This window comes from Gossypium hirsutum, chromosome A03 (assembly GCF_007990345.1).
Source record: "Gossypium hirsutum isolate 1008001.06 chromosome A03, Gossypium_hirsutum_v2.1, whole genome shotgun sequence".
NCBI classification, from domain to species: domain Eukaryota; kingdom Viridiplantae; phylum Streptophyta; class Magnoliopsida; order Malvales; family Malvaceae; genus Gossypium; species Gossypium hirsutum.
In genome coordinates, this window is record NC_053426.1 from 25615268 (window position 1) to 25642294 (window position 27027).

The 27027-nt window shown below is 37.4% G+C and overlaps 1 non-coding gene across 1 annotated transcript; it reads left to right on the forward strand.

The window, feature by feature from the left end:
* Positions 1–807: 807 nt before the first annotated feature.
* Positions 808–913, forward strand: LOC121227555 (small nucleolar RNA R71). The gene has a single exon (XR_005925138.1). It is a non-coding gene; the product is annotated as a small nucleolar RNA R71 (small nucleolar RNA).
* The last annotated feature ends 26114 nt before the right edge of the window (positions 914–27027 follow it).

Sequence of the window (27027 nt, forward strand, 5' to 3'; positions counted from 1 at the left end):
CTCATTTTTGTCAACTTCTTATTGTAGCTTCTTCTCAGATTCAGCTAACACTTTCCCACTCCTTAGTGTAACTGCTTTCATGTGCTCTTTTGGTTTGGGTTCAGTGTTACTAGATAGACTTCCTAGTGGTCTTTCAGATATCAATTTAGTGAGCTGACCTATCTGAGTTTCGAGCCCTTGGATTGATGCTTGTTGATTCTTAAGAACTGTCTCGATATTCTGGAAACGAGTTTCTGACACCGAGATGAATTTTGTTAACATCTCCTCAAGGTTCAACTTCTTTTCTTATTGGTAAGGTGGTTGTTGAAAACTCAGAGGATGTTGTGGCCTTTGATTTCCTTGACCGTTCCACAAGAAATTGGGATGGTTCCTCCAACTTGCATTATAAGTGTTACTATACGGGTTATTTTGGGGTCTAGATTTATTGTTACCCATATATTGGACTTGTTCCTCCTCGATGCTAGGATTGAAGGGTTGATATTCTGTGCATGCTCTTCCTCCATTCAAATCACATCTCAGCACTGGATGTACCTGAGTAGAACCACACAGACTGTCAATCTTTTTATTTAAGAGTTCTACTTGGTTAGATAGCATAGTAACCGCGTGAGGTTGAAAACACCGGCTGCTGTTGCCGGCTTTGTTCTCATAACTTGCCACTGATAGTTATTCAGTGACATCTCCTCAATAAATTCGTAAGCCACCTCAGGTGTTTTATTATTGATGGTTCCACCAGCAGCTGCGTCAACCATTTGTCGAGTCGAAGGATTCAGGCTATTATGAAAGGTTTGAACCTGTAGCTAGAGTGGTAACCCATGGTGAGCGCATCTTCGCAAAAGGTCTTTGTATCTCTCCCATGCATCATAGAGTGTCTCTAAATCCATCTGCACAAAAGAAGAGATATCATTATGTAATTTAGCCATTTTAGCCGGCGGAAAATATTTTAGTAAAAATATTTCGGTCATTTGTTCCCAAGTAGTGATTGACCGCCGTGGTAATAAATTCAACCACTGTTTAGCTTTGTTTATCAAAGAAAAATGGAATAACCAAAGGCGAATGATGTCATCAGAAACACCATTAATTTTAAATGTATCACGTAGTTCCAAAAAGTTTGCCAAGTGAGCGTTGGGATCTTTGTCCTGCAAACCATCAAACTGAACAAATTGCTGTATCATTTGAATTGTGTTAGGTTTCAGTTCAAAAGTATTTGCAGCTACAACAGGTCTAACTATGCTCAATTCAGTTCCTATTAAAGAATGTTTAGCATAATCATTCATAGTGCGCGGAGCAAGATTCTGATTTACTGGATTAACAGTAATCGTAGAAGGTTTCAGGTTTTCTTGATTTTCAGCCATCTCATTGGTTGTGGTTTGAATATCGTCCTCTTAAGCTTCACCTTATTTCTCTTTGGTTTCTGTGAACTGTGCGATCGATCTCACTATCAAAAAGTAATGGTCCTGACGGGTTTCTTCTAGTCATAAACTATAAGAACCTGCCAGAAAAAGGGAAAAAGAAAAATTAGTAATAAAAATTAGAAATAAATTTAAATTGTAGTAAAAGTAAATGGCTAAAGTAATAAAAATCGAGTGTTCCTAATATCTTAGTTCCTCGGCAACGGCGCCAAAAACTTGATACGTGATATTTGTGACAGGTTTTAAATATTTATAATGAATCGTTCTTGAAACTAACTATTATCACGATGAAGACAAGTGTACCTATCGAGCAGTAGTATAGCTTTAGCAAGACCGGATTATCGAACCCAAAGGAACTAAAAGTACTAGTATCAACTTTCTTTTTATTATCTAGCCTAAAAAATAAAAGGGTTTTGTTTATCTAACTAATTAATTAAACTAAGAAATCACAGAAAAGAAATTTGGGGAAAATACTGTTTAGAAAACTCGATTGATTAAGACAATACCTAAGGAAAAATCCACCTAGACTTCACTTGTTTTTTTATTCTGAATTGGACGATTTAGTCATTCAACTTGTTCCGTAGAGATCCCTAAGTTATATTATTATCTCTATCAAGACTAACAACATCTAACCCTAGATTGAATAATTGAAATCTCTTTCTAATTAACACCCTAGGGTTGCATTAACGCGATTTATGGATCCCCTTATTAGGTTTCACCCTAATCCAGTAAAATCTTGTCACCTTATCTCTAGGTGCGCAATCAACTCCACTTAATTATGACAAATTTACTCTTAGACAAGGTCTATTCCTCCTCTGAATAAGAGCTTAACTTGAATCAATATCCTGGAATATCAAAACAAGAATTAAGAACACATAATTAAGAATACGAATATTTATCATACAATTCAGTTAATAATAACAATATCTGTCTTAGGTTTCATTCCTCTTAGGTATTTAGGGGTTTTAGTTCATACTAATGAAAGAAAACATCTCAAAAGAATAAAAATAACAAAACATAAGAAAAACCCAAAACTCCTGAGGGAATATGAAAGGAGATCTTCAGTCTTGATGGTGAATCTAGCTTTTGAGATGGATCGATCGGCTTTCCTTGAGCAATTCCTTGCTTTTTCCCCAGCGTCCCCCTTCCTAAGTGCCTCCTCAAGTGTTTAAATAGGCTTTGGAATGCCTAAGAGCCCTCAAAATTGACCTTTTCCAAAATGGACTAAACTTGGGTTCGACAGGGACACGTCCGTGTGTGATTACTGAAGGTCGTGGTCAAGGCTGTTAGATGGGCACGGGCGTGTGATCCACCCGTGTAAGTTGTGCTTCGATCCTGCCAAATTGACATGACTGTGTGACACGCCCGTGTGAGGAAGCCCAGGCCGTGTTTTTTTCCCATGTTGGTCCATTTTCTCCATTTTCGGCCCGTTTCTCGCTCTTTTTACTCTCCTATGCTCTCCTAAGTATAAAACATGAAATTAAAGATTAGGAGCATCGAATTCACAAAATCTAAGGAGAAACCATCCATAAATGCGTTAGGCATAGGGTAGAAATATGTATAAATTACGGTTTATCAACTATGTTTCTCAAAATGTAGGTGCAGGGGGCACACGGCCTAAACACATGCTCGTGGGGCAAGCCGTGTTTCGAACATGTCCTAGACACACATCCGTATGTCTATCCTTGTGGACAAAAATAAGGCTATTTACCAAGCCATTTTGCCACCCTTTAAAGCACACACCTACACAACATAACATAGCACCAATCCAAGCATATACATATAACCAAACATCCACAATCAAGATATCAATACAACATTCATGAAATGCATCATTATATGAATATATTTATAACCAATATTAGCCCATTTTCAATAGCCTTATACAAAATGAATTTGTAACCAATATAAGCCAACACATTTGGCCAAATCAATTATGACACATAACAAAATGACTAAGTCCCCTATACATGCCATAACTAAAATGTTGAATTCCTTAATACCAAAATATTTGTTGATAGTGTGAATGGATCTCCGACGATCTTCGAACTCAAGCTAGCTTGGTGTCACTATAAGATAAGGGAAAGAAAGAGGAGTAAGCTATATAGCTTAGTAAGTTCATATGCAAATAATATGCATTTTAAGAACACTTTAATCATGCAATTTATATAAAGTGAGATAACATAAATGTTACTAAAATCTCATAGTCAAAACTTGCTCAATCACAAACTTACGAAGAGTTCATCACCCATCGAGTTTATTACTTATGAGTTCTATGTACATACCTATACCAACTCGTAACATAATCACACCCTTTCACATATTTGACATTCCCGTTGAACACTTGGAATATTATTGGATACTCGAAAAATCTTGCACGTAAGTGCCACATATGTAGTCAAAGGTACCTCATATCTCATAACACATATAGGCACGCTCTCGATGTAATATCTTGAATTAGGGCTTAATCAGAATAGTGGTTTTGTGACCATAAATTCGAGGTAGAAATAATTATTTTGTAATTATTTTGATGATTATGATATGATTGCATGATTGTGTGAAAATTTCGTGATGAAATTCTATGCCTAAAGTGCTTAAATTGAAAGTAGGGACTAAATCGAATAAGTTGTAAAACTTGCATTCTAGAAGTTTTTAGTATGAAATTGTTTTGGAATATTAATGAGGAGGTCTTAAATAGCAATTTGACCAATTTTAAGTTCATGGACAAAATTAGGACATGGAAGGAATTTTTGGAAAGTTTAGTAGTAAGGGTATTTTGGTTATTTAGTTATTAAAATGAATTAAAAACAAAATTAAAAGCCAATTTTTGTCCATCTTCTTCATTAGGCCGAAATTTCAAGGGTTCTCCATAGCTAGGGTTTGTTTCAAGCTTCAAAGCTCCATAGTAAGTGATTCCAAGCCCCGTTTTTAATGTTCTTTACGTTTTTGGAATCCCGGTAGCTCGATTAAGCTTATGTTAGCAATAATTCAACCTAGGGTTTATATTTGGAAAAATACCCATAGGTGAAATTTGTGTATTTTGATGTTTTATGATAGAATATGGGGTTTTAAATTATATTAGACAACTTGTACTACTCGATTTTAAGCAAAAACGAGTAAAAGGGCTCAATCGGTAAAAATACCTAATAGTCACAAGTACATGTTAGAGTGAGAATTTGATGTTGCCATAGAAGAGAAAAGTGATCAGCATGTTGTAAAACATAAGAATAAGGAATAAAGTTTAATCCCGAGCCTAGGGGCAAAAATGTAAATATGCAAAAGTTTAGGGGCAAAATTGTAATTTTGCCAAAATTTGAGTTAAGGATTAATTTGATAATGTGAGTATTAAATGAGCTAAATGTGTTATTTTAGATCAAGAAAGACGTGGAATTGACCTCAATCGAGGAAAAGAAAAGATTGTGGACTAAATTACAAAATCCTTGTATTTTGGTACCAAGGTAAGTTCATGTGTAAATAATGTAGCATAATTGTTATTTTTAAGTTATTGATATTAATTATGTGTTATGCTGAATTTCATTATGAAATGTATGCTTTGTGGTTAATTTCAAATAATATGTAAATTATGTGAGCTACTTGTTAAATATAATTGTTACCGAGTATTGATTTCGGCATTCTACGGAAGACGGCAAGGATAAGTGTTCGAGAAAAATTCTGTTTGAACCTTAGGAATAGATTAGGATACAAGTGACATGTCACTAGGATGGTTGAGCATCCGAACTCGTTGAGTTGAGTCCGAGTTCACTTATGGATGCGAATGTCCAAACTCGTTGAGTTGAGTCCGAGTTCACTTATGGATGCGAACGCCCGAGCTCGTTGAGTTGAGTCCGAGTTCGCTTATGGGCGGGTTACATGATTGCTTGATTGAATATGTGGCACTTATATGCAAATTATCCATGTATCCGAATTATATTCCGATGTGTTCAACGGGTAAAGTTCTACTCAATGGAGGAATATTCGAGATGTAAAGAGAAGTATTGGTGAGTGATGTGAAATGGATATTTTGGACAGGTATGTATTTAACCCTCGGGTTGAGTATTGATACAACCACTATAAGGTAATAAGATGATGAAAAATGATCAGAAATGTGATATGTGTTTTAGTGATGTATGCTAATGTTGATTGGTATAACTGTTTGTTATGTTACTTATTATTTGCATATGAGCTTACTAAGCATTTATGCTTACTCCCTCCTTCTTACTCATTGTAGTTTTGGACAAGCCAGCTCAGGAGTCGGGATAGGTCGAAGGCTCAGTCACACTATCCGGAAGACTTTTGGTAAATGGCTTGTAAATTTAAGTATGGCATGTATAGCAATATACGTATTTTGTGTAAATGATCTTCTGGTATGGTTGTGGAATGGTTGAGGAAATGCTTGATAATGATAAATTATGAAAATGGTTAGTGTAGATTATGTTTGATGTTAAGGAAAACTATTAAGATACTTAGTGCATAAAAACTCATAAAAATGATGAAATTTGCCATAAACAGAATACTGCAGCAACACTGACACGAGTTTTAAAATTTATTAAAAATCATAGAAATTGAATTTGGTGATGGAATGCATATAAAATTGAATCTTATTATGTCTAGTTTCACATGAAACAAATGAAACAGGTAAAGGAATTATATGTTAGAAGATATTTGAATTTTAGTGAAACAGGGTTATAGCAGTTTTTGAATCCCCTGTTCCAACTTTAGAAATTAATTATAAATTATAAAGATATAATTAGGTGGTATATTTTATATCCTCAGAATCCTTATTGAGTCTAGTTTTAGTAGAAACAAATCTCATAGTCATATGAATTTTTTACAGAGAGAAATGTGGTTCGTAGTAAACAGAGGTCAGACCAGTCGAGTCCTAAAATAGGGGTAACTTTAACTAATAAACTGTACTAATTGGCCCAACCAAAAATTCTAGAAAAAATTTAGTAGATAGGTATAGGATTCTAGATTTAGGGAAAATTTATGGATCTTGATTTCGAGTTTTGTAACTTGAGATATGATTTTTCTTTTAACTGTGACGCAAGTAGCTTAAAAGCTGTGAATGTAGAAACAATAATCCAAAGTTCTAAAAATGTTAAACTAAGCTTAGTAACACCTCATACTCGACTCTGGCGATGGTCTCGGGCGTGGGGGCGTTACATTTAGTGGTATCAGAGCAGGTTTAGTCGGTTCTCGGACTACGTGTTGTATGTACGGATTTTGCTATACATGCCATATGTATAAATTGTGATAGTGTGACGACTTCTGACCTTTTTTAAATGATTTTTTATAGTAAATGGATCCCGATCCAACTGTGGCAGATGAAGTAGAGAGTAATGTGCCAGCTCCGGCTGAAGGAGCAGCGCCGACTGAAAATCCACCTCCTACTGTTGGTCAGGGAGGAGGAGAAAGGGGTCGGGAAGCCTTTCTCCAAATTATGAGTGCATGGTACACTGAGTTCGTTCGTACGAACCCGAATGTACAACCTCCCCCACCTCCCCCAATTCCTCAACCTGTACCCCCGATGCCTCAAGGTATGGATCTGATGAAATTTCATAGAACTCCAGTTGATAGAATTCGCAAGCAAGGGGCCGAAGAATTTAAAGCAAATATTGAAGATGATGCCGAGAGAGCAGAGTTCTGGCTTGAAAATTCAATCTGGGTATTTGACGAATTATCTTGTACACCTGAAGAATGTTTGAAATGTGCTACATCTTTGTTGAGAGATTCAGCCTATAATTGGTGGAAGACTTTGATTTCAGTGGTACCGAAAGAGAGGGTAACCTGGGAATTCTTTCAAGAAGAGTTTCGGAAGAAATATATTAGTGAAAGATTTATTGATCAGAAATGTAAAGAGTTTCTTGAGCTGAAGCAAGGTAATATGACAGTCTCAGAATATGAAAGAGAGTTTGTTCGATTAAGTAAGTATGCCAGGGAATATGTTCCTACAGAAGCCAAGATGTGCCGATGATTTGAAGACGGGCTTAACGAAGACATTAAGGTATTTGTTGGGATCCTTGAATTAAAAGAAATGGTAGTATTGGTTGATCGAGCTTGTAAGGCCGAAGAATTACTTAAAGAAAAGAAAAAGGTAGAGGCTGAGACTAGAAATTGGAAGAAAAGACCGATGAGCGGTTCATTTTCACAGTAACCTGGAAAGTCAAGGAATACGAATCCTCGTTCCCAAGCTTCAGCTGGGCAATCATATGGGAATTATAGGAAGCAAAATGTGGGTCCTAAATCCCAGACTACTTCGGCAGCCAGTGTAGGGAACTCGAGATTTGTTAAACCTGAGTGCCAGCGGTGTGGTAGAAATCATTTTGGTCCGTGTAGAGCAAATGAATGTTTTCGATGTGGTTCTCTGGATCATTTTATTAGAGACTGCCCAGAGAGAGCTGAAAAAGAAAATTTTCAGAATACAAAAACAAGTGGGGCGGATTCGAGAGGAAGATATCCAAGAAAAGCTGGGAGCGAAGCAAGTAGTAAGAATGAAGCCAGGGATGCACCAGTTAGACCTGAAGGAAGGGCTCCAGCTAGAACTTATGCTATTAAAGCGCGTGAAGATGCTTCCTCACCTGATGTGATTACCGGTACATTTTCCCTCTATAATGTTAATGTTATTGCTTTGATTGATCCCGGTTCTACTCATTCATATGTGTGCATGAAATTGGTGTCTAGTATGAATATACCTGTTGAGAACACAGAATTTATGATTAGAGTGTCGAATCCGTTAGGCAAATGTGTGACTGTCGATAAAGTATGTAAGAAATGTCCTTTAATGATTCGGGATCATTACTTTCCGGCCGACTTGATGTTGTTGCCGTTTGATGAGTTTGATGTTATTTTGGGTATGGATTGGTTGACATTGCATGATGCTAAAATAAATTGCAAAGAAAAGATTATAGAATTAAAGTGTGGAAATGGTGAAACTCTGCGGGTTGAATCAGATAAATCAGAGGCATTGCCTAGTGTGATTTCTTCAATGTCGGCTCAAAGATATCTGAGAAAGGGTTATGAAGCTTATTTGGCGTATGTAATTAATACAAAAGAAGTTGAAAAGAAAGTTGAATCAGTGCCGGTTGTGTGTGAATTTACGGACGTATTTCCAGAAGAATTGCCGGGTTTGCCTCCAGTCAGGAAAGTAGAATTTGGTATTGATTTGATACCGGGAACAGCTCCGATTTCGATTGCTCCGTATAGAATGGCACCAGCAGAGTTGAAGGAATTAAAGTCGCAGTTGCAAGAGTTAACTGATAAAGGTTTTGTGAGACCGAGTTTTTCACCTTGGGGTGCTCCTGTGTTATTTGTGAAAAAGAAGGATGGTTCTATGAGGTTGTGTGTTGATTATCGGCAGTTAAACAAGGTGACAATCAAAAACAAGTATCCGTTGCCAAGAATTGATGATTTGTTTGATCAGCTAAAAGGAGCGACATGGTTTTCAAAGATTGACTTGAGATCTGGGTATTACCAACTGCGGGTAAAAGAGTCGGATGTGCCTAAAACTGCTTTTAGAACAAGGTATGGTCATTATGAATTTTTAGTTATGCCATTCGGATTAACAAATGCTCCTGCTGTGTTTATGGATTTAATGAATCGCATATTTCGGCCATACTTGGACAAATTTGTTGTGGTGTTTATAGATGATATTTTAATTTATTCAAAAGATGATACAGAGCATGCTGAGCATTTGAGGATAGTTTTGCAAACTTTGAGAAATAAGCAGCTGTATGCTAAGTTTAGTAAAAGTGAATTTTGGCTCCGGGAAGTTGGATTTTTGGGTCATATTGTTTCAGGTGATGGTATACGGGTTGATCCTAGTAAAATTTCAGCCATTGTTGATTGGAAACCACCGAAAAATGTAACTGAAGTTAGAAGTTTCTTGGGGCTAGCTGGTTATTATCGGCGGTTTGTAAATGGATTTTCTATAATTGCTACTCCTATAACTAGATTACTCCGAAAGGATGTTAAATTTGAATGGACGGAAGAATGTCAACAGAGTTTTGAAGAATTGAAAAAGTTATTAACAGAGGCACCAGTGTTAGTACAACCCGAATCAGGTAAAGAATTTGTGGTGTATAGTGATGCTTCTCTAAATGGTTTGGGGTGTGTGCTCATGCAAGAAGGAAAAGTGGTGGCATATGCTTCGAGGCAGTTAAAACCTCATGAGAGGAATTATTCTACTCACGATTTGGAATTGGCTGCGGTGGTGTTTGCTTTGAAAATTTGGCGACATTATTTGTATGCTGAAAAATGTCGGGTATATACCGACCACAAAAGTCTTAAGTACTTGATGTCACAAAAAGACTTGAATTTGAGACAACGAAGATGGTTGGAGTTGTTGAAAGATTACGAGCTTGTTATTGATTATCATCCGGGAAAAGCGAATGTGGTTGCTGATGCTTTGAGCAGAAAGTTGTTGTTTGCTTTGAGAGTTATGAACACTCAGTTGAAAGTGTCAGATGATGGTTCGATTCTAGCAGAGTTAAGAGCAAAACCAATATTTTTGCAAGAGATTTCTGAAGCTCAGAAAGATGATCAAGATTTGCAAGCCAAGAGAAAACAGTGTGAAGTTGATACAGACTCAGATTTCAAAATTGGTTCTGATGGGTGCTTAATGTTTAAAGATCGGATTTGTGTACCGAAGAATGAGGAATTGATTCAAAAGATCCTACAGGAAGCACATAGTGGTTATTTCTCGATTCATCCGGGTAGTACGAAATGTATAATGACTTGAAGAAAATGTATTGGTGGAATGGAATGAAAAGAGATATATCAGAGTTTGTGTCCAAATGCTTAATTTGTCAACAGGTGAAAGCTGAACACCAAGTGCCTTCGGGATTACTTCAGCCTATTATGGTTCCTGAATGGAAATGGGATCGGATTACTGTGGATTTTGTTTCAGGATTGCCATTGACTCCAGGAAAGAAAGATGCCATCTGGGCAATAGTTGACAGATTAACTAAGTCGGCTCATTTTATCCCGGTACGTATGGATTATTCTCTTAACAAGTTGGCTAAACTGTATATTAGAGAAATTGTTAGATTACACGGAATACCATTGTCGATTATTTCAGATAGAGATCCAAGGTTTACCTCGCGGTTTTGGCAAAAGTTACAAGACGCGTTAGGTACAAAGTTAAATTTCAGTACTGCTTTTCATCCACAAACTGATGGACAATCAGAGAGAGTAATTCAGATTCTTGAAGACATGCTCAGATGTTGTGTATTGGAATTTCAAGGAAGTTGGGAAAGATATTTGCCATTTGTAGAATTTGCTTACAACAATAGTTATCAGACGAACTTGAAAATGGCACCTTATGAAGCATTGTATGGTCGTAAGTGTCGAACGCCTTTGTATTGGACTGAACTCAAGGAAAATCAGATTTATGGAGTTGATCTAATAAAAGAAACTGAAGAAAAAGTGAAGGTAATTCGAGATTGTTTGAAAGCTGCTTCAGATAGATAGAAATCTTATGCAGATTTAAAACAAAAGGACATTGAATTTCAAGTTGGTGATAAAGTATTTTTAAAGGTGTCTCCGTGGAAGAAAGTCCTTAGATTTGGACGGAAGGGCAAATTAAGTCCGCGTTTTATTGGGTCGTATGAAGTAATTGAAAAAGTTGGACCGGTAGCATATAGGCTAGCATTACCACCTGAATTAGAGAAGATTCATGATGTGTTCCACGTATCTATGTTACGTCAGTATCGTTCGGATCCTTCACATGTAGTTTCACCGACAGAAATTGAACTACAACCAGATATGACCTACGAAGAAGAACCGATTAAGATTTTAGCTCGAGAAGTCAAACAACTAAGAAATAAAAGTGTTGCACTTGTCAAAGTGTTGTGGCAAAAGCATGGGGTAGAAGAGACTACATGGGAACCTGAAGAAACTATGAGAAACCAATATCCACACCTGTTTACCGGTAAGATTTTCGAGGACGAAAATCCTTAAAAGGGGGGAGAGTTGTAATATCCTGAATTAGGGCTTAATCGGAATAGTGGTTTCGTGACCACAAATCCGAGATAGAAATAATTATTTTGTAATTATTTTGATGATTATGATATGATTGCATGATTGTGTGAAAATTTCGTGATGAAATTCTATGCCTAAAGTGCTTAAATTGAAAGTAGGGACTAAATCGAATAAGTTGTAAAACTTGCATTCTAGAAGTTTTTAGTATGAAATTGTTTTGGAATATTAATGAGGAGGTCTTAAATAGAAATTTGACCAACTTTAAGTTCATGGACAAAATTAGGACATGGAAGGAATTTTTGGAAAGTTTAGTAGTAAGGGTATTTTGGTCATTTAGTTATTAAAATGAATTAAAAACAAAATTAAAAGCCAATTTTTGTCCATCTTCTTCATTAGGCCGAAATTTCAAGGGTTCTCCATAGCTAGGGTTTGTTTCAAGCTTCCAAGCTCCATAGTAAGTGATTCCAAGCCCCGTTTTTAATGTTCTTTACGTTTTTGGAATCCCGGTAGCTCGATTAAGCTTATGTTAGCAATAATTCAACCTAGGGTTTATATTTGGAAAAATACCCATAGGTGAAATTTGTGTATTTTGATGTTTTATGATAGAATATGGGGTTTTAAATTATGTTAGACAACTTGTACTACTCGATTTTAAGCAAAAACGAGTAAAAGGGCTTAATCGGTAAAAATACCTAATAGTCACAAGTACATGTTAGAGTGAGAATTTGATGTTGCCATAGAAGAGAAAAGTGATCAGCATGTTGTAAAACATAAGAATAAGGAATAAAGTTTAATCCCGAGCCTAGGGGCAAAAATGTAAATATGCAAAAGTTTAGGGGCAAAATTGTAATTTTGCCAAAATTTGAGTTAAGGATTAATTTGATAATGTGAGTATTAAATGAGCTAAATGTGTTATTTTAGATCAAGAAAGACGTGGAATCGACCTCAATCGAGGAAAAGAAAAGATTGTGGACTAAATTGCAAAATCCATGTATTTTGGTACCAAGGTAAGTTCATGTGTAAATAATGTAGCATAATTGTTATTTTTAAGTTATTGATATTAATTATGTGTTATGCTGAATTTCATTATGAAATGTATGCTTTGTGGTTAATTTCAAATAATATGTAAATTATGTGAGCTACTTGTTAAATATAATTGTTACCGAGTATTGATTTCGGCATTCTACGGAAGACGGCAAGGATAAGTGTTCGAGAAAAATCCCGTTTGAACCTTAGGAATAGATTAGGATACAAGTGACATGTCACCAGGATGGTTGAGCATCCGAACTCGTTGAGTTGAGTCCGAGTTCACTTATGGATGCGAATGTCTGAACTCGTTGAGTTGAGTCCGAGTTCACTTATGGATGCGAACGCCCGAGCTCGTTGAGTTGAGTCCGAGTTTGCTTATGGGCGGGTTACATGATTGCTTGATTGAATATGTGGCACTTATATGCAAATTATCCATGTATCCGAATTATATTCCGATGTGTTCAACGGGTAAAGTTCTACTCAATGGAGGAATATTCGAGATGTAAAGAGAAGTATTGGTGAGTGATGTGAAATGGATATTTTGGACAGGTATGTATTTAACCCTCGGGTTGAGTATTGATACAACCACTATAAGGTAATAAGATGATGAAAAATGATCAGAAATGTGATATGTGTTTTAGTGATGTATGCTAATGTTGATTGGTATAACTGTTTGTTATGTTACTTATTATTTGCATATGAACTTACTAAGCATTTATGCTTACTCCCTCCTTCTTACTCATTGTAGTTTTGGACAAGCCAGCTCAGGAGTCGGGATAGGTCGAAGGCTCAGTCACACTATCCGGAAGACTTTTGGTAAATGGCTTGTAAATTTAAGTATGGCATGTATAGCAATATACGTATTTTGTGTAAATGATCTTATGGTATGGTTGTGGAATGGTTGAGGAAATGCTTGATAATGATAAATTATGAAAATGGTTAGTGTAGATTATGTTTGATGTTAAGGAAAACTATTAAGATACTTAGTGCATAAAAACTCATAAAAAGGATGAAATTTGCCATAAATAGAATACTGCAGCAACACTGATGCGAGTTTGAAAATTTATTAAAAATCATAGCAATTGAATTTGGTGATGAAATACATATAAAATTGAAGCTTATTATGTCTAGTTTCACATGAAACAAATGAAACAGGTAAAGGAATTATATGTTAGAAGATATTTGAATTTTAGTGAAACAGGGTCATAGCAGTTTTTGAATCCCCTATTCCAACTTTAGAAATTCATTATAAATTATAAAGATATAATTAGGTGGTATATTTTATATCCTCAGAATCCTTATTGAGTCTAGTTTTAGTAGAAACAAATCTCGTAGTCATATGAATTTTGTACAGAGAGAAATGTGGTTCGTAGTAAATAGAGGTCAGACCAGTCGAGTCCTAAAACAGGGGTAACTTTAACTAATAAACTGTACTAATTGGCCCAACCAAAAATTCTAGAAAAAATTTAGTAGATATATATATGAGTCTAGATTCTGGGAAAATTTACGGATCTTGATTTTGAGTTTCTTAACTCGAGATATGATTTTTCTTGTGACTGTGACGGAAGTAGCTTAAAAGCTGTGAATGTAGAAACAATAATCCAAAGTTCTAAAAATGTTAAACTAAGCTTAGTAACACCTCATACTCGACTCCGGCGATGGTCTCGGGCGTGGGGGCGTTACACTTGAGCTATTCACGGGCCTGCTCACACAAGCTATCAGTTAGGACATAACTACACAGTGCTACTTACACAAGCTGATAGGTAACCGCAACATATGCTGGAATACCCATCCATTGGTAGGACGTACAAGACTAGCACCCGGATCACATAAACACATATACACATGGGATTCCTAGTGACATGTCACTCTTATCCTATGCTATTCCTAAGGTTCAACCGTGATTTTTTGCTTGTCGAAACTTTGTCGAATACGTCCAAAGAGTCAATCACACAATTCATGCAATATTAAAGCATTTAAAACATAAATATAACATTGCATTAATTACATACGAACTTACCTCGGTACAAAAATTAGTAGACTTGGACCTAATTGTCAAACACTTTGTTTTTCCCCCGATCTAGGTCCGAACCTCATTTTTCTTGATAATCGAGCTTGAAATCTTTGCAAACCCTAACTATGTCTTCTCTTGTGATTTTTGGCCATTGAAGGATGAATTCAGAAGATGACATTTTTATTTGTTAAATTTTGTCTTTATTTGCCAAATGAACAAAATGCCCTTAATGACAAACTTTGAAATTTCACACTACCATGTCCATTTTTGTCCAACTTAAAGTAAAAATGTGACAGCCCTAAATTGACCCTAGTCGGAAAGTGGTTTCGGGACCACGAAACTAAGTCTTATAAATAATTAAAGGTTATATTCTGTGTTTATGATGTGCGTAAATGCTTGTGTGATAGTTCCATACTTTAATTTGGTCAGTGTATGTGAAATTTATTAGTAGGGACTTATGTGAGACAATTTAGAAATATGCTAGGCAAGTGTTAAAGAGGCCTATTAATATATGTGGGAAAGTGCTTGTCCTTGCATGTTAAATTAGCCAAATTAAAGCATAGTGGCCAGCCATGCTATGGGTGGAAACATGTCACAAACATGTTATGTTAGTGATGTATGTTAGGAAAAATAAAATAAGGAGCATGGTAATAAAATAATGAAAGGGAATATGATGAAAACAAAGAAAAAAAGTGTCCATCCTTTTTCATTTCTTTTGGCCGAAAGTTCTAAGGAAGAAGGAAGGAGCTCTTGCTTCATGTTTGGCTTGGAAGAGGATTAGAAGGAGGTTCGGCCATACTTGTGTCTAGGATAAGGTATGTTTGATGTTGTGCCATGAGACTCATGCATGTTTTTAGTTGTTAGCTTGAGTTCTAACTAGCCCATGGTTCAAATCTTTGCTATGTCATGGAGATGATATTCGGCTAAGGTGGATTGGTGTTGATGTCATTTCCATGCTAAAAGTGAAGCTTTGTAATGATGCATGTGATGGTGGATTGATGACTCTTGAATCTTCTTTTTAGCATTTTTGAGTGAGACATTAAGTTCTTTGTTTAACCATAACCAAAATTGAAATGGTATGGTGTTGTGATGCATTCGGCCATGGTAGGAAGTAGAAGAGAAATGTGGTTGTTGTTCACGTTATTTAGATGAGAAATGGTAGTAAGGTGAAGTGCAAATGTTAGTGTTTGATTTACTAGTGTGTATATGTGTATTAGCCGAGTTTTGAATTTGAAACAAAATGGTATGTAGTCAATACAAGTAACCATATTTGTAGGAAGTATTAAGCATATACTCGGCCTCAACCTAGACATGTATATTCGGCCACATGAGATAGGTTGGTGTTGCATGTGTTCGGTTAGAGAAAAGCATATTGATGCTTTTATCTTGGCTTAGATAATCGGCTAAAAGAGAGTGTGGGCTAAAATGTTGAGTTTGATTCATGATTTCCATATATATATGTGACTTTAATGCCTAATGTATATATGGGCTAAGTACCTTGAGGTTCTCTTTTGATGTTCAAATGAATTGTGTTAAATTGCTTAATGTGATTAAAAATGCGCATGACCATTGTGTATTTGAGCTAAAAGGTGGCCATATGACCTATCAAGCTCCTTGTCATATTCGGCCATAAGCTAGCATAATGAGACTTTAATAAGTTAAAATTTGTTTGAATTAGCTCAAGAGCTTAGAGGACCACAGTTGGATAAGGGAAAGGAAAAAGTTATCGAATAGCCGCCGAAAACGTTCGACCACATCCGAGGTAAGTTTTCGAGCAATGAGACTTAGTTTATGATTTGATTAAGTCATAATGTATGTGCATAAAGATCGTGTTATAAAGCAAACTAAACCATGCTGTTTGTATGTGGCTAGTGAGCCGAAATGGGAATGCTTAATACGTGACTTGTGTTTGAACTCTAATTAAGAAAATGAAATTAGATGTGTCATGATTTATTGATATGTGCATGAATGTTCGGATGATAACCGGGCTAAGTCCCGAGAGCATTTGAGCTAGTGGCTAATTCTGGGCTAAGTCCCGAAGGCATTCGTGCGAGCTACTATATTCGGGCTAAGTCCCGAAGGCATTTGTGCGAGTTATTATACCGGGCTAAGTCCCGAAGGCATTTGTGCAAGTTACTATAATCGGGCTAAGTCCCGAAGGCATTTGAGCTAGTGGCTATATCCGGCTAAACTCCGAAGGTACTTGGTTTGGGAACGAGTGATCTTGCTGTAATAATTTAAATTGATACGCTCGTAAAACCCAACGATGAGGTACGTTTCGTATATGCATTAGGGTGGTGATTCCGTTTAAATAATATTCGCTCAGTAAATTAATGAGCTTCCGGCCTTGGCTAAGTTGATCTTTTGTGTATGAATATAAGGGTTGGTAATGTGAAATAAGTATGATATTGAGAATTTGTGCATATGAGATTATCCGTTTAGCCATATGATTGCTACACTTTGGTTGTGTCTAATTTCATGGCTCAAACTTACTAAGCATTAAATGCTTACTCCGTTTCTTTGATTCTCTGTTTTATAGATTTTGGGTTCGTCAGCTATCGGACTCGGGATTATTGAAGTCGAAGTCTCCCACACTATCAAAGCCCCTTTTTGGTACACTTTTGGTTGAACCTTGAAATGGCATGTATAGGACTACCCTTTTTGTTGTTGGTCATGGACCCTTTGGTTTTGTATAAATTTGGATAGCCATGCGAAAATGGCTTATATACACTTTGAGCTTAATATTATAATCGTCTTGTATGATGTTCATTAAGAGGTATGGAAATGTTTGGGAATGATTAGCCATTGGAATGGTTAATCATGATCATATTTTGTGCTATATATGCTAAAGGGCTAGTTGAATCATGGAAACTATGTAATAGGTAAAGTTTACCCTAAAGGCTGATGCTGGCAGCAGCAGTGATGTGGATGTGAAAAATCACTAAAAATAGTAGGAATGGAATTAAATAGTTAATAAATTATGTAATTGAACCTTGATGAATCTATTTTCATAGGAAAGTAACAGAACAGTCATATGAACAGTATATTATGAGATGTTAAAGTTTTCGTGAAATAGGGCCAGAACGGTTTCTGGATTCCCTGTTCCGACTTTGGAAATTCATTATAAATTAACCAGAGATAATTAGAAGTCATTTTTTACATGTATATATTCCTTGTTGAGTCTAGTTTCATTAGAAATAAACGGCATCAGTATTGAAGCCCTGTACAGGGAGATATCCAAGTCGTAATGCGCAAAGGTCAGTGTAGTCAAACCCTAAAACAGGGGGGACTTTAACTAATAAAATGTACTAATTGGCTCGACTAAAAATTCTGGAAAAAAATTTGTAGATGAACATATGAGTCTAGTTTCAGGAAAAATTTACGAAACTTGTTTTCGAGTTTTGAAACTAAAGATATGATTTTTAAGGCGACATTGATGCAGTAACTAGCTTGTCTGGAAAATTTTCAAATGGACTGTGAAAATAAATGTATTATGTCTGTTAGCACCTCGTGTTCGTCTCCGGAAACGGTCTCGAGTACGGGGTGTTACAATTAAATTGGTACCAGAGCTACGGTTTAGTCGATTCTAGGACTACCGTACTACGTTTGGGTCTAGCTATACATGCCATTATGTGATTATTTGATAGTGTGGTGATTTCTGACATTTGCAAATGTGTGTATTTATAGTAATGGATCCCGATCCCGACCGACCGGAGCTGATGATCTTGAGAGTGTAGCGCCTGCTCCCGCACAAGGGACAGCTCCAGCGGACTCTCAACCTATTGCTAGTAATCCGAATGATGAAGCTAGACAAGCTTTCTATAGCGTGATGAATGATTGGTTCAACCAATACATTCGAACTAATACGGCTGTTCCACAACCTCCATTCCCGACTAATGCCACCCCCGCACCTACAATACCTCCGGTAACTGACCAAATAAGGTCAAATAAGCCCCCAGTTGACAGAATTCGAAAACACGGGGCTACTGAATTTAAGGCTACGGATAGCGATGATGCCGAGCAAGCTAAATTTTGGTTGGACAACACTATTCGGGTACTCGATGAGCTATCTTGCACACCCGATGAGTGCCTAAAGTGTACTATCTCCTTGCTACGTGATTCTGCCTACTATTGGTGGAATACGTTGACTTCTGTTGTGCCCAGAGAGCAAGTAACTTGGGAGTTCTTCCAAACCGAGTTTCGAAAGAAGTATATCAGTCAGAGATTCATCGACCAAAAACGAAAGGAATTTCTTGAACTCAAACAAGGTTCCATGTCGGTTACCGACTATGAACGAAAATTTGTGAGGCTTAGCCGATACGCGCGAGAATGCATTTCTTCAGAGGCCGTGATGTGTAAACGTTTCGAGGATGGACTGAATGATGATATAAAGCTGTGCGTTGGCATTTTAGAAATCCGAGAATTTGTGGTACTCGTCGAGCGAGCTTGCAAAGTTGAGGAGCTCAGTATGGAGAAAAGAAAAGCTGATATGGGAGCAAAGGAGTTTCGTAAGAGGTCTTCGGGGAGGCCCTTTCAACAGTCATCAAAGAAATTTAGAGATGATTTAGGCCGATCTAGAAACGCTTCGGGCTTTTCTAGACGAGATTGCGATCGACCCCCTATGAGTGCACGAGTCACTTCGGTCGCCAGTGTTGGAACTGATCGTCGAGACAGAGCGGAGTGCCAGTATTATGGTAAATGGCATTCGGGGAGTTGTAGATTCCATGACCGCTCCTGTTACAAGTGCGGGTCAGTTGACCATTTTATTAAAGATTGCCCGAGGTTGTCTGAACAGAATGTAAATCAGAGTGGGAAACCGGGTGCTACCACTGCTCAAGGTAGACCATCTAGAAATACGGGCAATGCTAGTGGTGGCCAGAGAGGATCTAGAGATGCAACGACCAGATCTGAGGCTCGTGCTCCTACTAGAGCTTATGCTATACGCGCACGCGAGGATGCTTCCTCGCCAGACGTTATTACCGGCACTTTTACTCTATTTGATTCTAATGTGATTGCTTTGATTGACCCCGGTTCTACTCATTCTTATATATGTGAAACCTTAGCATCCAGAAAGACTTTACCTATTGAGTCTACTGAGTTCATAATTCGGGTGTCAAATCCCTTGGGTCGCTACGTGCTTGTCGACAAAGTGTGTAAGAAATGTCCCCTAGTAAGTCGAGGTTCCTGTTTTCCGGCGGACTTGATGCTTTTGCCGTTTGATGAATTTGATGTTATCCTCGGTTTAGATTGGTTGACCGTGCATGATGCGGTTGTGAATTGCAAAAGCAAGACTATTGAATTGAGGTGCGTAAATACGAGATAATCCGAGTGGAGTCTACGGACTTAAAGGGGTTACCAGCTGTAATATCATCAACGTTGGCCCAGAAATATGTAAGAAAGGGGTGCGAAGTATACCTTGCGTATGTACTTGATGACAAAGAGTTAGAAAAGAAACCCGAATCTGTGCCGGTGGTTTGTGAATACCCGGATGTTTTTCCCGAGGAATTACCGGGTTTACCACCTGTTCGGGAGGTAGAGTTTGGTATTGAGCTTGTACCTGGGACTACGCCGATTTCGATAGCTCCGTATCGTATGGCACCAACCGAGTTAAAAGAGTTGAAAGCTCAGTTGCAAGAATTGATTGATAGAGGTTTCGCTCGACCAAGTTTCTCTCCTTGGGGTGCACCAGTATTGTTTGTGAAAAAGAAGGACGGAACCATGAGGTTGTGCATCGACTATCGTCAGCAGAATAGAGTGACAATAAAGAATAAATATCCGTTACCGCGTATTGACGATTTGTTTGATCAACTAAAGGGAGCCTCAGTGTTTTCAAAGATAGATTTGAGATCGGGTTATTACCAGTTGCGAATTCGAGATTCGGATATACCCAAAACTGCTTTCAAAATGAGATACGGTCACTACGAGTTCTTAGTGATGCCGTTTGGGCTCACTAATGCCCCTGCGGTATTTATGGATTTGATGAATCGGATCTTCAGACAGTATTTGGACCGGTTCGTAGTTGTGTTCATTGATGACATCTTGGTCTATTCAAGAGATGAGACTGAACATGCTGAGCACCTGAGATTAGTGTTGCGAATTTTACGGGATAAGCAGTTATATGCTAAGTTCAGTAAGTGTGAGTTCTGGTTAAGAGAGGTTAGCTTCTTGGGTCATGTGGTATCCGCATCGGGTATTCGAGTTGATCCGAGCAAAATTTCAGCCATACTTAACTGGAAGCCTCCGAGAAATATTACTGAGGTTCGGAGCTTTTTGGGACTTGCCGGTTACTACCGACGGTTTGTAAAAGGTTTCTCGATGATAGCCACACTGATGACGAAACTACTTCAGAAAGATGTTAAGTTCGAATGGATGGAAAAATGTCAGAAAAGTTTTGATCAACTGAAAACTTATTTGACTGAAGCTCCAATTCTAGTGCAGCCCGAATCAGGCAAGGAGTTCGTCATTTATAGTGATGCATCCCTACTTGGGTTGGGTTGCGTATTGATGCAAGAAGGTTGAGTTGTGGCCTATGCGTTGAGACAATTAAAGCCACATGAGAAAAATTATCTGACCCATGATCTTGAACTAGCTGCCATTGTGTTCGCCTTGAAAATATGGCGACATTACTTATTTGGTGAGAAGTGCCATGTATTTTCGGATCACAAAAGTCTCAAATATTTGATGACTCAAAGAGACTTAAATCTACGACAAAGACGTTGGCTCGAGTTGTTAAAAGATTATGAGCTTGTCATTGACTATCACCCGGGAAAGGCTAATGTGGTTGCGGATGCCTTAAGCCGTAAATCACTGTTTGCTTTACGAGCGATGAATGTACACTTGTCTGTTCTATCCGACAATGTGTTAGTGGCGGAATTAAAGGCCAAACCATTGTTGATTCATCAAATTCGTGAAGCTCAGAAAGTCGATGATGAATTGGTTGCAAAACGGGCTGAATGTGTTCCGAATATGGAATCAGAGTTTCAAATTGATGATGACGATTGTTTGAGGTTCAGAAGTTGGTTGTGTGTTCCAAGAAATTCAGAACTCATTTCGATGATTCTGAACGAAGCTCATTGTAGTCGAATGTCAATTCACCCGGGGAGTACGAAAATGTACAACGATCTGAGACGTCAGTTTTGGTGGCATGGCATGAAACGAGACATTTCCAATTTTGTCTCGAAGTGTTTAATATGTCAGCAAGTGAAGGCGGAACATCAAGTGCCTACGGGTTTACTTCAGCTGATCATGATACCTGAATGGAAATGGGATAGAATCACGATGGATTTTGTGTCTGGGTTGCCATTGTCGACAAGTAAGAAAGATGCGATTTGGGTTGTTGTTGATAGACTGACTAAGTTGGCTCATTTTATCCCCGTACGTAGGGATTTTTCATTGGATAAACTAGCTGAATTGTATGTTTCTCAGATTGTGAGATTACACGGGGTACCGATTTCTATTGTGTCGGATAGAGATCCGAGATTCACCTCGCGATTTTGGAAGAAATTGCAAGAAGCTTTGGGTACCAAGCTGCATTTTAGCACCGCTTTTCATCCACAAACCGATGGTCAATCCGAGCGGATAATTCAGATACTTGAGGATATGTTGAGATGTTGCATCCTCGAGTTTAGTGGCTCATGGGAGCAGTATTTACCTTTGATTGAATTCGCTTACAACAATAGTTTTCAATCAAGTATTAAGATGGCACCTTACGAGGCTTTGTACGGGCGTAAATGCCGTACACCATTGTTTTGGACCGAGCTCGGTGAAAGTAAAATTTTTGGAGTTGATTTGATTAAAGATGCTGAACGGAAGGTAAAAGTAATCCGTGAAAGTCTGAAGGCAGCCACAGATCGCCAGAAGTCGTACGCGGATTTGAAACGAAAAGACATTGAGTATCAGGTGGGAGACAAAGTGTTTCTTAAGGTTTCACCTTGGAAAAAGATACTCAGATTTGGCCGTAAGGGCAAATTGAGTTCGAGATTCATTGGGCCGTATGAAATATCCTAACGAGTTGGTCCAGTTGCGTATAGATTGATTTTGTCCCCTGAACTTGAAAAGATTCACGACGTCTTTCATGTTTCGATGCTTCAACGTTATAGATCTGATCCATCGTACATAATTAATCCATCAGAGGTTGAAATTCAACCTGATATGAGTTATGAAGAAGAACCGATTCGTATCCTGGCTCGTGAAGTGAAAGAGTTACGAAACAAAAGGGTTCCATTAGTGAAAGTGTTATGGCTCAAACACGGGATCGAAGAAGCTACTTGGGAAACCGAGAATGCCATGAAAGAACGATACCCAAACCTATTTACCGGTAAGATTTTCGGGGATGAAAATTTTTTAAGTGGGGGAGAGTTGTGACAGCCCTAAATTGACCCTAGTCGGAAAGTGGTTTCGAGACCACGAAATCGAGTCTTATAAATAATTAAAGGTTATATTTTGTGTTTATGATGTGCGTAAATGCTTGTGTGATAGTTCCATACTTTAATTTGGTCAGTGTATGTGAAATTTATTAGTAGGGACTTATGTGAGACAATTTAGAAATATGCTAGGCAAGTGTTAAAGAGGCCTATTAATATATGTGGGAAAGTGCTTGTCCTTGCATGTCAAATTAGCCAAATTAAAGCATAGTGGCCGGCCATGCTATGGGTGGAAACATGTCACAAACATGTTATGTTAGTGATGTATGTTAGGAAAAATAAAATAAGGAGCATGGTAATAAAATAATGAAAGGGAATATGATGAAAACAAAAAAAAAGTGTCCATCATTTTTCATTTCTTTTGGCCAAAAGTTCTAAGGAAGAAGGAAGGAGCTCTTGCTTCATGTTTGGCTTGGAAGAGGATTAGGAGGAGGTTCGGCCATACTTGTGTCTAGGATAAGGTATGTTTGATGTTGTGCCATGAGACTCATGCATGTTTTTAGTTGTTAGCTTGAGTTCTAACTAGCCCATGGTTCAAATCTTTGCTATGTCATGGAGATGATATTCGGCTAAGGTGGATTGGTGTTGATGTCATTTCCATGCTAAAAGTGAAGCTTTGTAATGATGCATGTGATGGTGGATTGATGACTCTTGAATCTTTTTTTTAGCATTTTTGAGTGAGACATTAAGTTCTTTGTTTAACCATGACCAAAATTGAAATGGTATGGTGTTGTGATGCATTCGGCCATGGTAGGAAGTAGAAGAGAAATGTGGTTGTTGTTCACGTTATTTAGATGAGAAATGGTAGTAAGGTGAAGTGCAAATGTTAGTGTTTGATTTACTAGTGTGTATATGTGTATTAGCCGAGTTTTGAATTTGAAACAAAATGGTATGTAGTCAATACAAGTAACCATATTTGTAGGAAGTATTAAGCATATACTCGGCCTCAACCTAGACATGTATATTCGGCCACATGAGATAGGTTGGTGTTGCATGTGTTCGGTTAGAGAAAAGCATATTGATGCTTTTATCTTGGCTTAGATAATCGGCTAAAAGAGAGTGTGGGCTAAAATGTTGAGTTTGATTCATGATTTCCATATATATATGTGACTTTAATGCCTAATGTATATATGGGCTAAGTACCTTGAGGTTCTCTTTTGATGTTCAAATGAATTGTGTTAAATTGCTTAATGTGATTAAAAATGCGCATGACCATTGTGTATTTGAGCTAAAAGGTGGCCATATGACCTATCAAGCTCCTTGTCATATTCGGCCATAAGCTAGCATAATGAGACTTTAATAAGTTAAAATTTGTTTGAATTAGCTCAAGAGCTTAGAGGACCACAGTTGGATAAGGGAAAGGAAAAAGTTATCGAATAGCCGCCGAAAACGTTCGACCACATCCAAGGTAAGTTTTCGAGCAATGAGACTTAGTTTATGATTTGATTAAGTCATAATGTATGTGTATAGAGATCGTTTTATAAAGCAAACTAAACCATGCTGTTTGTATGTGGCTAGTGAGCCGAAATGGGAATGCTTAATACGTGACTTGTGTTTGAACTCTAATTAAGAAAATGAAATTAGATGTGTCATGATTTATTGATATGTGCATGAATGTTCGGATGATAACCGGGCTAAGTCCCGAGAGCATTTGAGCTAGTGGCTAATTCCGGGCTAAGTCCCGAAGGCATTCGTGCGAGCTACTATATCCGGGCTAAGTCCCGAAGGCATTTGTGCGAGTTATTATACCGGGCTAAGTCCCGAAGGCATTTGTGCAAGTTACTATAACCGGGCTAAGTCCCGAAGGCATTTGAGCTAGTGGCTATATCCGGCTAAACTCCGAAGGTACTTGGTTTGGGAACGAGTGATCTTGCTGTAATAATTTAAATTGATACGCTCGTAAAACCCAACGATGAGGTACGTTTCGTATATGCATTAGGGTGGTGATTCCGTTTAAATAATATTCGCTCAGTAAATTAATGAGCTTCCGGCCTTGGCTAAGTTGATCTTTTGTGTATGAATATAAGGGTTGGTAATGTGAAGTAAGTATGATATTGAGAATTTGTGCATATGAGATTATCCGTTTAGCCATATGATTGCTACACTTTGGTTGTGTCTAATTTCATGGCTCAAACTTACTAAGCATTAAATGCTTACTTCGTTTCTTTGATTCTCTGTTTTATAGATTTTGGGTTCGTCAGCTATCGGACTCGGGATTATTGAAGTCGAAGTCTCCCACACTATCAAAGCCCCTTTTTGGTACACTTTTGGTTGAACCTTGAAATGGCATGTATAGGACTACCCTTTTTGTTGTTGGTCATGGACCCTTTGGTTTTGTATAAATTTGGATAACCATGCGAAAATGGCTTATATACACTTTGAGCTTAATATTATAATCGTCTTGTATGATGTTCATTAAGAGGTATGGAAATGTTTGGGAACGATTAGCCATTGGAATGGTTAATCATGATCATATTTTGTGCTATATATGCTAAAGGGCTAGTTGAATCATGGAAACTATGTAATAGGTAAAGTTTACCCTAAAGGCTGATGCTGGCAGCAGCAGTGATGTGGATGTGAAAAATCACTAAAAATAGTAGGAATGGAATTAAATAGTGAATAAATTATGCAATCGAACCTTGATGAATCTATTTTCATAGGAAAGTAACGGAACGGTCATATAAATAGTATATTATGAGATGTTAAAGTTTTCGTGAAACAGGGCCAGAACGGTTTCTGGATTCCCTGTTCCGACTTTGGAAATTCATTATAAATTAACCAGAGATAATTAGAAGTCATGCCCTACATGTATAGATTCCTTGTTGAGTCTAGTTTCATTAGAAACAAACGCCATCAGTATTGAAGCCCTGTACAGGGAGATATCCAAGTCGTAATGCACAAAGGTTAGTGTAGTCGAACCCTGAAACAGGGGGGACTTTAACTAATAAACTGTACTAATTGGCTCTATCAAAAATTCTGGAAAAAAATTTGTAGATGAACATATGAGTCTAGTTTCAGGAAAAATTTACGAAACTTGTTTTCAAGTTTTGAAACTCAAGATATGATTTTTAAGGCGACAGTGACGCAGTAACCAGCTTGTCTGGAAAATTTTCAAATGGACTGTGAAAATAAATGTATTATGTCTGTTAGCACCTCGTGTTCGACTCCGGAAATGGTCTCGGGTACGGGGTGTTACAAAAAAGGTCTAATTACTATTTAAGGACCTCTAATTTAAAATTTCATAGCAATTAGACACCTCTAGCTTTTAGGACACACATTTTGCATGTAGCATCCCTTTACTCTTCTTTAACGCCGGAACAGGGCACGAGGCATTATCAGACTTAAACACAATCAAACAAGCAAACATACATTTCCGAGCCGTCAATTTTCGTCCAAATTTAAACTTTTTACATTTAATCATAAAGTCCCTGATATGAGCTTATGAGGCCCAAAACATACTTTGGAAGTGATTCGGGACTAAACCGAGAACTTTAGAAAATTTTACAACACTTAGAAAAATCTTCACTAAACAAGGGTCACATGTCCGTGTGGATTTGGGGACATGCCTGTAACATCCTGAATTATGGACTAGTCGGAACAGTGGTTTTGAGACCACAAATCTGAAATAGAAATAATTATTTTATGATTATTTGATAATCCATGATATGATTGCATGTTTGTGTGAAACTTTCATGAAGAAATTCTATGCCTAAAGTGTCCAATTTAACTTTAGGGACTAAATTGAATAAGTTGTAAAACTTGTGTTATAGAAGCTTCAAGCATGAAATTGCATTGGATTATTAATTAGAAGTCCTTAAATAACAATTTGACAAAGTTTCATAATTTTGGACAAAAATGGGCATGAATAGGAAAGTTTGAAAGAGAGGCTTTAAGGGCATTTTGGTCATTTGGTAAATAAAAGAATAAAAAAGGAAAAAAGAAAGAAAAATTTATCCATCTTCTTCTTGCTTGTGCCAAAATTCCAAGGGTCACCATAGCTAGGGTTTGTTCATCTTTCAAGCTCAAAAGTAACTGCATCCTAGTCTCGTTTTTAATGTTCTTTACATTTTTGAAGTTGTCATCAACCGATCTAGCTATTTCTACCATTATTTTGAGCATTTAACCCATGTGTGAAATGGTTATATTTTGATGTTTAATGGAAGAATATGAATGT